Genomic DNA, 15,398 nt, shown 5'->3' with positions numbered 1-15,398 from the left:
TGTGGGCATAAAGGGAACATGCCTCAACATAATAAAGGCCATATATGACAAACCTACAGCTAACATCAAACTCAGTGGTGAAAAGCTGAAAGCATATCATCTTAGATTGGCGACAAGGTAAGGATGCTTACTCACACCACTTTTATTCAACATAGCTTTGGAAGTCCTAGCTACAGCAATGAGAAAAGGGAAAGAAATAAAGAGAATCCACATTGGAAAAGAAGTAAAACTGTCCTTGATTACTGACAACATGACAGTTGTAAACATAGAAAATCCCAAAGATGCTACCAGAAAACTACTAGAGATCATCAATAAAGGTGGTAAAGTTGCAGGATACAAAATTAATACACAAAAGTATACTGCATTTTTATACACTAACAATGAAAGATCAGAAATAGACATGAAAGAATCAATCCCTCTTACTATCACATCAAAAATAGGAATAAATGTACCTAAGGAGGCAAAAGTCCTATACTCTGAAAACTAAGACGCTGATGAAAGAAACTGAAGATGACACAAACTGAAGGAAACATATACCACATTCTTGTATTGGAAGAGTCAACATTGTCAAAATGACTATAACTCAAGGCCACATAGAGAGTCAATGTAATCCCTATCAAATTAGCAATTGCATGTTTCACAGAACTAGAACAAAAAAAATCTTAAAATCTATATGGACACACAGAAGATCCAGAATAGCCAATGCAATCTCAAGAAAGAATGACTGAGCTGGAGGAATCGGGCTCCCTGACTTTAGGCTATACAAAAAGATACTGTCACCAAAACCATAAGGTACTGGCACAAAAACAGAAATACAGATCAATGGAACAGGATAGAAAGTCCAGAAATAAATCCATGCACACGTGGTCAATCTACAACAAAGGAAGAAAGACTACACAATGGAGAAAAGACAATCTCTTCAATAATTGGTGCTTGAAAAATGGTGCCTGAACAGCTGCATGTAAAATAATGAAATCAGCATATTCTTTAACATCATACACAAAAATAAAATCAATATGGATTAAAGACCTAAATGTAAGACCTGATTCTATAAAACTCTTAGAGAAAAAGTTAGGTAGAACACTGTTTGACACAAATCTCAGCAATATTTTTTTTGATCTATCTTCTAGAGTAATGCAAATAAAAACAAAAAGTAACAAGTGAAACCTAATTAAACTCAAAAGCTTTTGCACAGTGAAGGAAACCATAAACAAAATGAAAACACAGGCCTCAGAATGGGAGAAAATATTTGCAAATGATGTGACCAACAAGCGATTAATCTCCAAAATCTACAAACAGCTCATGCAGCTCAATATCAATAAAACAAGCAACCCAATTTAAAAAAGTGGGCAAAAAACCTAAGTAGACATTTCTCCAATGATGGCATACAGATGGTCAAGAGACAAGAAGAGATGCTCAACATCACTAATTATCACAGAAATGCAAATCAAAACTACATTGAGATATTACCTCAAACCAATCAGAATGCCATTATCAGAAAGTCTACAAACAATAAATGCTGGAGAGGGTGTGGAGAAAGAACTTTCCTACACTGTTGGTGGAAATGTACATTGGTACAGTTGCTATGGAGAAAAATATAGAGGTTCCTTTAAAAAACTAAAAATAGAGCTACCCTATATCCAGCAATCCCACTCCTCAGCATATATCTGGAGAAAACCATGGCTCAAAAGGATACATGCACCCCAGTGTTCACTATGGTGGTGTTTACAATAGCCAAGACATGGAAGCAACCTAAATGTCCATCCTCAGATGAATGGATAAAGAAGATGTGGTGTGTGTGTACACACACACACACATATACATACACACACAATGGAATATTGCCTAGCCATTAAAAAGAATGAAACAATCCATTTGCAGCAACCAGTATGTATAGAGATAATCATACTAAGATATACTAGATAGAGATAATCATACTAGATAGAGATAATCATACTAAGTGAGGTAAGTCACACAGGGAAAGACAAATATATGATATCACATATATACAGAATCTGAAAAAATATGATATAAAAGATTTTATTTACAAAACAGAAACAGATGAACAGATTTAGATTTAGAAAACGAACTATGGTTACCAAAAGGGAGAGGGATAGATTGGGAGGTTGGGATTGACATATACACTACTACATTTAAAACAGATAATCAGCAAGGATCTACTGTATAGCACCTCTGCTTAATATTCTATAATGACTTAAATGGGAAAAGAATTTGAAAAAGAATAGCTATGTGTGTAACTGAATCACTTCGCTATATACCTAAAATTAATACATTGTTAATCAATTACTCTCCAATATAAAATAAAAATTAAAAAATGAAAAAAGTAAATTTGACATCAAAAACACAAAATGTGGAGGGGGAGGGTAGAAATGTAGAACCTTAGAATCCATTCAAACTTGTTATCAACTTAAAATGTGCTAAGCCGCTTCAGTCTTGTCCAACTCTTTGCAACTGTATGGACTATAGATCACCAGGCTGCTCTGTCCATGGGATTTTCCATGCAAGAATACTGGATTGGGTTGCCATGTCCTCCTCCAGGGGATCTTCCCAACCTGGAGGATCGAACCTGCATCTCTTAGAGATACCTGCATAGGCAGGTGGGTTCTTTACCACTAGCATTACCTGGGAAGCCCAAATATGCTGCTCTAAATGGAAGTTGTTATATATAAGACTAATGGTTCTCACAAAGCAAAAACAGACAGATCAAAATAGACAGATAGATAGATAGATATCAAAGTAGATAGATCAAAAACCTAAAGATGATGAGAAAAAAATCTAAACATATAAGTAAAGAGACTCATCAAACCATAAAAGAAAACAGTAAGAGGAGCAGAAAGGTACAAAAGGACTACAAAACGTCCAGAAAACAATCATTAAAATGCCAATAATTTCATACCCATCAATAATTCCTTAAATGTAAGCGGACTAAATTCTCAATCAAATGACAGAGTAGCCGAATGGATTAAAAAATAAATAAAACTAAGACCCATCCATGTGCTGCCTACAGAGACACACTCAGACTCATGGACACACACAGACTGAAAGTGAAGTGATAGAAAGAGATAGTCCATATGAATGGAAACCAGAAGAAATCTGGGCTATTGATCCTCAGACAAAATACTGTATTAAGGCAAAGAAACACCCTCTTCCAACAACACAAGAGAAGACTCTACACATAGACATCACCAGATGGTTAATACTGAAATCAGACTGATTATATTCTTTGCAGCCAAAGATGGAGAAGCTCTATACAGTCAGCAAAAACAAGACTGGGAGCTCACTGTGGCTCAGATCATGAAATCCTTATTGCAAAATTCAGACTGAAATGGAAGTAAGTGGGGAAAACCACTAGACCATTCATATATGATGTAAATCAAATCCCTTACGATTATACAGTGGAAGTGACAAATAGATTCCTTGAATCTATGTGTGTATGTATCTATGTATGTATGTATCTATGTATGTATGTATTTATGTATGTATGTATCCAGCAATCCCACTAATCCCTTGATTAGGTCTGATAGAGTGCCTGAAGAATTATGGACAGAGGTTCATGACACTGTACAGGAGACAGGAATCAAGGCCACCCTCAAGAAAAAGAAATGCAAAACGGCAAAATGGTCATCTGAGGAGGCCTTACAAATAGCTGTGAAAAGAAGAGAGGAGAAAAGGAAAGATATACCCATCTGAATGCAGAGTTCCAAAGAATAGCAAGGAGAGATAAGAAAGCATTCCTCAGTGATCTGTGCAAAGAAATAGAGGAAAACAATAGAATGGGAAAGACAGGATTCTCTTCAAGAAAATCAGAGATACCAAGGCAACATTTCATGCAACGAAGGGCACAATAAACGGCAGAAATGGAATGGACCTAACGGAAGCAGATGATATCAATAAGAGGTGGCAAGAATACACAGAACTATACAAAAAAGATCTTCATGACCCAGATAACCACGATCATGTGATCACTCACCTAGAGCCAAACATCCTGGAGACCAAAGTCAAGTGGGCCTTAGGAAGCATCACTACGAACAAAGTTAGTGGAGGTGATGGAATTCCAGCTGAGCGATTTCAAATCCTAAAAGATGATACTGTTAAGTGCTGCACTCAGTACGCCGTCAAAATTTGGAAAACTCAGCAGTGGCAGCAGGACTGGAAAAGGTCAGTTTTCATTCCAATCCCAAAGAAATGCAATACTGAAGAATGTTCAACTATGGCACAATTGCACTCATCTTACATGCTAGCAAAGTACTGCTCAAAATCCTCCAAGCTAGGCATCAACAGTACATGAACCAAGAACTTCCAGATGTACAAGCTGGATTCAGAAAAGGCACAAGAACCAGAGATCAAATTGCCAACATCTGCTGGATCATTGAAAAAGCAAGAGAGTTCCAGAACATCTACTTCTGCTTCAATGAGTATGCTAAAGCCTTTGTGTAGATCACAACAAACTGTGGAAAATTCTGAAAGAGATGGGAATACCAGACCACTTTACCTGCCTCCTGAGAAACCTGCATGCAGGTCAAGAAGCAACAGTTAGAACTGGACATGGAACAACAGACTGGTTCCGAATTGGGAAAGGAGTGCATCAAAGCTATATATTGTCACCCTGCTTATTTAGCTGATATGCAGAATACATCATGGGAGATGCCAGGCTGGAAAAGCACAAAATGAAATCAGGACTGCTGGAAGAAGTAACAACAACCTCAGATATGCAGATGACATCACCCTTATGGCAGAAAGTGTAGAGGAACTAGAGTGTCTCTTGATGAGGGTGAGAGTGAAAAAGCTGGCTTAAAGCTCAACATTCAAAAAATTAAGATCATGACATCTGATCCCACCACTTCATGGCAAATAGATGGGGAAACAAGGGAAACAGTGACAGACTATTTTCTTGGGCTCCAAAATCACTGCAGATGGTGACTGTAGCCATGAAATTAAAAGGCGCTTACTCCTTGGAAGAAAAGCTATGACATACCTAGACAGCATATTAAAAAGCAGAGACGTTACTTTGCTGACAAAGATCTATATAGTCAAAACTATGGTTTTTTCCAGCAGTCATGTATGGATGTGAGTGTTGGACCATAAAGAAGGCTGAGCGCTGAAGAACTTATGCTTTCAAACTGTGGTGTTGGAGAAGACTCTTGAGAGTCCATTGGACTGCAAGGAGATCCAACCAGTCCATCCTAAAGGAGATCAGTCCTGAATATTCACTGGAAGGACTGAAGCTGAAGCTCCAATACTTTGGCCACCTGATGCAAAGAACTGACTTACTGGAAAAGACCCTGATGCTTGGAAAGATTGAAGGCAGGAGGAGAAGGGGACGACAGAGGACGAGATGGTTGGATGGCATCATCGACTCAATGGACGTGAGTTTGATCAAGCTGCGGGAGATGGTGAAGGACAAGAAAGCCTGGTGTGCTGTAGTCCATGGGGTCACAGAGTCAGATGCGACTGAGTGACTGAATAACAACCACAAAGGCTTCCCTGCTGACTCAGGTGATAAAGAATCTGCTGCAATGCAGGAGACCTGGGTTCTAACCCTGGGTCTGGAATATCCCCTGGAGAAGGGAATGGCACCCCCACTCCAGTATTTTTTGCCTGGAGAATTCCATGGATAGAGGAGCGTGACAGGCTACAGTCCCTGGGATCACACAGTCGGAAACGACTAGACGACTAACACACATACACACAAAGGTATAGTAATCAAGATAGTATGTTACTGGCATAAAAATAGACAAAAACAGATGAATGGAACAGAATAGAAAGCCCAGAAATAAACCCATGCACATATGGTCAATTAATTGACAAAAAAGGAGGCAAGAATATACAATGGTGAAAGGACAGTCTCTTCAACACATGGTGTTGGAAAAACTTTAGTCACGTGCTAAAGAATGAATCTGAACCACAGTCTGATACCATCCATAAAAATTAACTCAAAATTGATTAAAGACCCGAGTGTAAGTCCTGAAACAACAGAACTCCTAAAAGGAAAGATAGGCGGCAAGCTCCTGGACATCAGTCTTGCAGATGATTTTTTGGATCTAACCCCCAGAGCAAAGTAAATAAGTGAGACTGCATCAAACTAAATAGCTTCGCACAGCAAAGGGAACCATCAACAAAATGAAAAGGCAACCTACTGAATGGGAGAAAATACTGCAAATCATTTATCTGAGAAGGGATTAGTATCCAAAATTTACAAAGAAAGCATACAACTTGATAGCAAAAAAAAAAAAAAAAAAAAAAAAAAAAACTGCTTAAAGAATGGGCAGAAGACCTGAATATAGACATATTTACACATAAGCTATGCAGATGGCCAACAGACAACAGAGGTGAAAAAAATGCTCATCACCAGTCATCAGGGAAATTCAAGTCAAAACCACAGAAAGATATCACCTCACACCTGTTAGGATACCTATTGTCAAAAAGACAAAAAAATAACAAGTGTTGGCAAGGATATGGATAAAAGAGAACACTTGTGCACTGTTAGTGGGATTATATATCACTGCATTCATTATGGAAAACAGTATGGACAAGAGTTAAAATTCAACTACCACATGATCCAGCAATTTCACTTCTGGTTATTTATCTAAAGGATATGAAAAGAGAACTTCAAAAAGGTATATGCACCCCCATGTTCCCTGTAGCATTATTTACAATAGGTGAGATATGAAAACAACTTAAGTATCCATTGATGGATAAATGGATATGGAAGATGTGATACACACACACACATACAGGATACGATACAGGCATAAAAAGAATGACACCTTGCCATTTGTGATAGCAAGGATAGACCTTGAGGCTATGACGCTAAGTGAAATAAGTCAGAGAGAGAAAGACAAATAGCATATGCCTCACTTACATAGGAAATTTAAAACAACAAACAGACTCATAAATTCAGAGAATACACTGGTGATTGCCAAAAGCAGGGTTTTGGGGGTACGAAGAATTATGAAGGGGGTCATAAGCTACAAACTGCCAGTTATAAAATAATTAAGTCATCCTGATGTAAGGTACAGCAATGGTAACTGCAGTTAGTAATACTCGCTTGCATATGTGAAAGTTGCAAAGAGTAGATCTAAACAGCTCACATCACAAGAAAAAATGATGTATGTGGTGATGGATATTAACTAGACTATGATCATTTTGCAGTATTCAAATATTCAATATCAAATATTGAATAATAAAAACAAACAGTATAGCTGGACAGTTCCTTTCTTCTTTTCTTTAAAAATGATTTAACAAATGAGCCCATGCTTTTCAACGTATTCCAGATACAGTTTTAGACCTCTACAAATGCTCATTTAATCTTCATGAGAAGTTTAGTGATAATCTGTATCTTGCATAAGAGGAAACTGAGGCAGACAGAGGTCAAATAATCTGATTGGGAGACGTGCAGATAAAATATGACAGAGCTGGGGTTTGAACCCAAGAAGACTGCTTTATAATCTGGACTACTCCACTACATTTCCCACAATGGTATTGTATGTTTCCATTGAGAAACAAAATTTTTATAAACAAAAATTATACCTACTACATACATTTTACACTCATATGCATAAAACATTTTTGGAAGGATACATGAAAGAGAGTTGATATTGGTTGTCTCTGGAGCAGAATACTGCATGGCCATGGGACAGGGATGAAAAAAATACCTTGTAGGTCCTTTTTAACCATTTGAAATCAGAACCATGCAAATGATGTACTTTTTTTTTTTTTTTAACCTCCTAAAATAAACACCACCTCTAAAAGAACCATTTTACCCCATGCCTTCTTCCTTGTGCCAACAAAGGTCCATCTAGTCAAAGCTATGGTTTTTCCAGTAGTCATGTATGGATGTGAGAGTTGGACTATAAGGAAAGGTGAGCGCTGAAGAATTGATGCTTTTGAACTGTGGTGTTAGAGAAGACTCTTGGGAGTCTCTTGGACTGAAAGGAGATCCAACCAATCCATCCTAAAAGGAGATCAGTCTTGAGTATTCATTAGAAGGACTGATGCTGAAGCTCCAATACTTTGGCCACCTGATGGAAAAGCACTGACTCATTGGAAAAGACCCTGATGCTGGGAAAGATTGAAGGCAGGAGGAGAAGGGGACGACAGAGGATGAGATGGCTGGATGGCATCACCGACTCAATGGACATGAGTTTGAGTAAACTCCGGGAGTTGGTGATGGACAGGGAGGCCTGGCGTGCTGCAGTCCATGGGGTCGCACGACTGAGCCAGCGAACTGAACTGAACTTCTTCCCAGTGCAGCAAAGTTCTTTCCCAGCTCTTTCCACCAGAGGGCGCCCAGGAATGCGCACTCCCTCTAGCAGACAGCCCCAAAGCTCAAGTTTCAGGGTTCCAGGAAAGAACATACGTGCCTCTGTCTTTCTGTATTTCCTTTAACCCAGATCCCATGAACTCTGGTCTGGTTCCAAATGAGGAGGGGCTGCAACTAAACCAGAGAGGGACTCTCACACTGGCTGGTGGAGAATACATTGGCATAAGAACAATTTGGAAGCATCTACAATTATTTAAAATGTTCAATTCCCCCTGTTCCACTACTGAGCACTTACCCTTCAAAATAAAGCACACTTTCACACATGCACATTCTTCATAGGAAAGCGGTACATTTGTAGTTAAGGCACCACTGAAATGAAAGTGCAGAGTCCTACACTGAACGGGCTCAATATAGTGATTATTGAATTATTCTCTATAGATCTTGTTGGTTCTCAGTGAGCGAGAAAAAGGAGTTCCAGAATGATATATAAATATACCTCTATGTTAAGAAAAAAAAATACAAAGCAATAATGTGTTTTTGCAATAAGTTGATAGTGGTGTGTGCACATGCACACATAGCTCCGTCTACAAGTTTACATCTCCAAATAAAATCAAAGAGAAAGTTCTAGAAGGCTGTACACTGAACAGCTGCGGTTCCTTTAGGGATGGCTGATAGTCAGGAAGCCCTTTTGATGTATTTGTGATGTTTAAAAACTTGACGGTGGGACTACACCCACGTAGACTGCATCTGTAGTTACGAACAGACAGAACTGAGAAGCATAAATTGAGTGAGCCACCTCCCCAAGACGAGGCACACGGTGGCGTGTGGCACCTGGGTGGCAGACAGGCGTGTACGCCATCCTGGATAGAATATGCCCAGCCTCATGGATCAGGGCTCCTCTGGAACATCAGACAGGTTCTGCCCAGGACACCACAGCTCTGGTTTCCCTGCAGCTTCAGAGCTGTCCTGAAGCTTTCAGCAGCTGCCCACTGCAACAGAAGGCAACGTGTCCAATAGCAGGATGGGGATGCATTTCGGGACTTCTCCAGACAGCTGAGGGAAGCACACTTCCTGCATGAATTCTTTCTTAATCTCTTCTAATACAATGCATATTCCACTAATGTGTTTTATTAATAAAATATAGCTCCAGCACTTAGAACAGTGACTGGTGCGTAAGAACTCAGCAAGAAAGAAATGGGGCTTCCCAGGTGCTTAACAGTAAAGAATTCACCTTTCAGTGCAGGAGACACAGGTTCGCTCCCTGAATCAGGAAAATTCCCTGGGTGAGGAAATGGCAACCCACTCCAGTATTCTTGCCTGGAGAATCCCATGGACAGAGAAGTGAGGGAGAGAGGGAGAAAGAGAGGAAGAAAGAAAAAGAAGGAAGGAAGGTAGGAAGGAAGGAAGGAGAGGAGGAAAAATAGAAAAGAAAGAGAATGTAAAGAGAAAGGGGAGAAGATAGAAGGATCATTTAGAGGGGCCCTGGAGGTCCCATAATAGTGGGTGCTTTTCTGACTAGTTGAACCAAAATTTTATTCGGCTGGTGGGGTCTGGATAACAGCACCAAAAGCTAAAACCCACCTCTAGGCCTTGGTTGATACAGATACAGGGCTGTGAGAGGCTTATAACTTGGTAATGGGGATTCAGACCCAGAGCTAGCAGGCTTGGCAGCTTGAAGAAGGCTGTCCATCAAGCACAGCTTGGGCCAGCTCCCAGCTGCTCTACCCTGTGGGGGCACAGAGATGTTCTGCCAAAGTTAAGTCATTTCTCAAGCTCTAATCTGTGGACCACAAGTGTGGAACACACCACCCACTGTCACCAGATTAATCAAGACACCCAGCGTTTAAATCTTTAATCCTCTTTTAAGTCTTTCAGAGAGGTGATGACCTCCCAGGGGCTCTTGGATTTAGATGGGTGGCTATGCTTCTTTTAAAAATAACATAAATTGTTCTGCCTGGGGAAGTCATTCGTATTAATCATATTTAAACTGTGAATGATAGGCATGCCAGGGGATGAAGGAAAGAGTAAATAAAATACTGAGGCTTCTCCTAGAAGAGTTTATTCCACTGTAGCACTTGTACCTGCTCTCCTGGGCTCATGAAACCCAACATTTAAGGAGATGATGTTTCCAAGAATTATGCTGAAAATGTAAAACATGGAAATAAGGAACAAGGAATTAGATCCTCTGTACCTTACACTGGAACTAAGTATTGTATATATTGAGATTGAAATGCATTCAAATAGATGGTACCAAAACATTTGTTCCACGGTGGATTTTATAGACACTAGAAATGATCCGACTTAAGTGAACTATGTGTAAGGCACTTGGAGAAGCACCTGGCACAAAGCAGATACTATGCAAGCATTTGCATCTGCTATTATTACTCTTGTTGGTGTTGTTATTGTCTGTCTATGGGGCATTTTCTGATTCACAGCCTTAATTCACTTACGTGGCCACTTGTTGGATCTGTGACACTCTGGTGCGTCACTCAAAGGGGACCTTGAGTTCAATTACTGCTTTGCTCTGACATGTAAAATAACTAGCGCCTCTTCTCCCCTACAGCTGTTCACACTCTATCCTGGCATCCTCTTGGACTCTATGTGGACCACATTTTAGCAGACATGTTCATTTTGCATTCAGATGGAGGAAAGCCAACGTCAGGGCAGAGGTACAGCAGAAAGAGGGAGAGAGAAAGACAGAAAAAAGTGTTAGAAGTTGGTGGATGGCCCTGTCGTCATCTTTGCAGCAAGCACTCCATCAGGAGTCAGGCTTGCTTTCCAGGGTTGAATTATTGATTACATGGGAAGAACAAGAAAGATGGTGTTTGCTTTGAGTCCAGCTCTTTCTGCCCGTTTCTAACACAGCTGGGTCACCCACAGATTAAGCGAGCAGAAAACAAGGCACCTGGAAGAACTCTGCTTGAAGTCAGTCCAGCCCAGCGGTGGTCTCGGCCACGGAATTCTACAGGCCTGGGCCTTAGAATGCGGTTCCCCGGCTGGCATTCAGACTCGGAAGCCTCAAGACTGACCTGGCTGGTGGCTCACAGGTACGGAAACTTTGTTGTGTACCGAACTGCTCATGTGGTGCCTCTGACTGGGGTTCTCCTTCACTGAGATTCTTGACTCAGGGGCATAGAGATGCCCACCCCTGGGTAGGAACAGTACTGACACTCCAGCAGGTGGGAACTGCTCACCCAAGAGTTCTCAGTCATCGAGGTGCAGAAGAACTGCCTGGGCATGCCTTAAAAGCACGGATTCCCAGAACCAACCCCAGAGGATTCTGACACTGGTGTCGGAACTTCCCAATTGCCACTCTGGGGAGGGAGAGAGCACATGCAGACTCTCAATGCACACTGCATCTTACCCACGGAGAAGTCTCTTCGCTATCAGCAAAGACTTCATCCTGCATCCCCCACCTGCTTCCACTCTGCTCTGCAGCAAGGAAGCCTCCAATACCCTGCGGATCCACAGCCATGGAAAGACAAGCTGGCTGCCTCTTCATTGCTTTCTATGCTGTTCTGTGACACTCTCTCCCTTTCTACCCCACTGTCATGACTACTGACCTGTCGTATCAGCCTCACAGGAGGACAGGCTCCCCCCCAGGACTTCAACCACCGAGGACAGAAATGTTCACCGTCAACCACTCAGCTTGTGTGCGAGGTGACCCTGTTCAGAGGGTTTGGGTTGGACATCCAGGACATTCCTGGAGGTGCTCAGGCCAATGTTGGGTTTGGCCACTGTCCACTAAGGCAGTTTCTTCCATTTGGCCCTTTTATGTCCCATGGGGATGGTTTTTCCTGTTCAAAACCTATGCTGTGTAGGGTAAGTTTCCTTGTATTTTGGTCATGCTGCATGGCACATGCGGTCTTAGTTCCTCAACCAGGGATCGAACCTGCACCTCCTGCAGTGGAAGCATGGAGTCTCAACCATTAGAACCATCAGGGAAGTCCCTGTATATGGTAAGTTTCTATTCCAGAGGTTGGCACACTTTTCTTTAATGGGCTAGACAGTAAATATTTCGCCCTTTGCAGGTCAAATAATCTCAGTCACAATGACTCGTTTCTGATATTCCATCACAGAAGCTGCCAGAGAGAGCAGTATGTGAACACGCGGGTGTGGCTGTGTTCCCGTAAAACTTCATTTACAGAAACAGGCTGTATTAGTCGGCTTGGGTTGCCATAACAAAATGCCCCAGAATCCATAGCTTAAACAACAGAAATTTACTTTTTCACAATTCTGAGGCTGGAAGGTCAAGATCATGGTGCAAGAAAATTATATTTTTGGCAAGAACTCTCTTCCTGGCTTGAAGACAGCTCTGTCTTCACATGGCACTTCCTCTGTGGGTGCAGAGAGGGCATCTCTTTTATAAGGGGACCCATCCCATTTGACCAGGGACCTACCCCCATAACCTCATCTAACTCTAATTACCTCTCAAAGTCCCTACCTCCAAATGCCATCAATGTTGAGGCATAGAGTTTCAACACACAAATTGGCAAGGAGACAAAATTCACTTCATAACATGGGCGTTGGGTGAGATTTGGCCTGAAGGGCTATAGTTTCTGACCTCTGTTCTATTTTATTAAAATCCAATGACTTTTACATTATGAAATCAATCCTTTGCACCCAATCTTTCCTCTTCAGGTATATGAGAGAAGCAAGCTACCAACAGTTTGGAACATATACTTTTTGAAGAATACCTCTGGAAGAACCACCTTCCCTGGTGGTCCAGTGGTTAAAAGTCTGCCTGCCAACGACGGGGACACTGGTTCAATCCCCTGGCCCAGGAAGAACCCACATGCCTTGGAGCAACTAATTCAGTGTGCGGCAACTACTGAGCCTGTGCAAACTAGAGCCCATGCTTCACAATAAGACAAGCGACCACAATGAGAAACTCATGCACTGCAACTAGAGAAGGCTCACTGCAGCAGCAGAGACCCAGGGCAACTCAAAACAAACACACAATATGTAAAAAAGAAAGGTCTGTGGGAAAACGACAAGCACTCATCTTCTCCTGCCACAGCACCAAAATCACAAGTAGCTGTTGAACAACCATTAACAGGAAAATACTGGAATCCACTGAAAAAAGATATGCCACATCCAAGGACAAAGGAGAAGCTGCAACAAAATAATAGGAGGGGCACGATTATGATAAAATCAAATCCTATACCCGGCAGTGGGTGACCCACAGACAGGAGAACAGTAATACCAGAGAAGTTCTCTCACTGTTGTGAAGGATCTGGGCCCCACATCAGGCTCCCCAGTCTGGGGATCCAGCCAAGGGACTGGGAATTCCCAGGGAATCTGACTTTGAAGGCCACCGTGGGGGTGGGAGGAAACAGAGACTCTTGGAAGGCACAAGCAAAATCTTGTGTGCATCACAACCCAGGGGAGAGGAGCAGTGAGCCCACAGGAGACTGAGCCAGACTTACCTGTGAGTATTTGAGCGTCTCCTGCAGAGGCATGGGTTGGCAGTGGCCCGCCACAAGGAGAGGGGCCCTGGGAGCAGCAGTCCTGGGAGATGTGTGTCGACAGAAGTCTTCTTGGAGGTCAACAATAGCCCTACCATAGAATCTGTAGACTCCGGTACTGGGTGGCCTCAGGCCAAACAACAAGAAGGGAGTGCAGCCCCAGTCATCAGCAGATAACTGGATCAAAGTTTTACTGAGCTCAGCCCTGCCCACCAGAGCAAGACCCAGTTTTCCCCCCAGCCAGTTTCTCCCAATGGGAAGTTTACACAAGCCTCTTATCTTTATCTACCAGAGGGCAGACAGAAGAAATAAGTACTACAATCCCATCAGCCTCCAAAACTAATATCACAATCATAGAAAGCTACCCAAAATTAAAAAAAAAAACAACAACAGGATTCTGTCCCAGATGAAGGACCAAGATAAAGTGAAAAAGTGAAGATGCTCAGTCTGACTCTCTGTGATCCCATGGACTGTAGCCTACCAGGCTCCTCCATCCATGGGATTTTCCAGGCAAGAATACTGGAGTGAGTTGCCATTTCCTTCTCCAGGAGATCTTCCCAACCCAGGGATTGAAACCCAAGTCTCCCGCATTGCAGGCAACGCTTTACCTTCTGAGCCACCAGGGAAGTCCAAAATAAAAGAAAAAGGATTATGTCCCAGATGAAGGAACAAAATAAATCCCCAGAAAAAACAACTAAATGAAGTGGAGACAGGCAATCTCCCAGAAAAACAATTCAGAAAAATGATAGTGAAAATGATCCAGGATCTTGGAAAATGAATGGAGAAGATGCAAGAAATGTTTACCAAAGACCAAGAAGAACTAAGGAACAAACAAACAGATGAACACTACACTAGAAAGAATTGATAGCAGAATAACTGAGGCAGAAAGAATGGATACGTGACCTAGAAGACAGAATGGTGGAAATCAATGCTATAATACAGAATATAGTAAAAAGAATGAAAAGAAATGAAGTCAGACCTCTGGGACAGCATTACACGTACCACTATTTGCATTATAGGGGTCCCAGAAGAAGAAGAGAGAGAGAAAGGACCCGAGAAAATATCTGAGGAGGTAATAGCTAAACTTCCCCAATATGGGAAAGGAAATAGTCAACCAAGTCCAGAAGCACAGAGTGTCCCAGTCAGGATAAACCCAAGGAGGAACACACCGAGACAAATAGTAATCAAACTGGTAAAAACTAAAGACAAATTTTTAAAAGCTACAAGGGAAAAAAGACAACATACAAGGGAAAACCCATAAGGTTATCAGCTGACTTCGCAACACAAACTCTACAAGTCAGAAGGGATTGGCACGATATGTTCCAAGTGATGAAAGGGAATAACCTACAACTAAGAATACTCTACCCAGCAAGACTCATTCAGATTTGATGGAGAAATCAAAGCTTTCCAGACAAGCAAAAGTTAAGAGACTTCAGTACCACTAAACCAGTTTTACAACAAATGCTAAAGAAACTTCTCTAGGCAGGACACAGAAAAGACCTACAAAAATTAAACCCAAAACAATTATAAAATGGTAATAGGATCATATATATCAATAATTACCATAAACGTATTAAATGCATCATCCAAAAGACACAGACTGGTTGGATGGATATAAAAACAAGACCCATATATATGTTGTCTAC

The 15,398-nt window shown here is 41.5% G+C and overlaps 1 protein-coding gene across 1 annotated transcript in view; it reads right to left on the bottom strand.

Annotated features, from left to right (window-relative positions):
* LYPD1 (LY6/PLAUR domain containing 1) overlaps nucleotides 1-15,398 on the bottom strand; it is a 55,422-nt gene that overhangs the window by 13,753 nt on the left and 26,271 nt on the right. The window lies entirely within an intron of this gene.

Source organism: Dama dama, chromosome 33 (genome assembly GCF_033118175.1).
Source record: "Dama dama isolate Ldn47 chromosome 33, ASM3311817v1, whole genome shotgun sequence".
Taxonomy (NCBI): Eukaryota; Metazoa; Chordata; class Mammalia; order Artiodactyla; family Cervidae; genus Dama; species Dama dama.
Note: the sequence above shows the minus strand (reverse complement) of the source record. Positions and strands in the feature narration are given on the sequence as shown.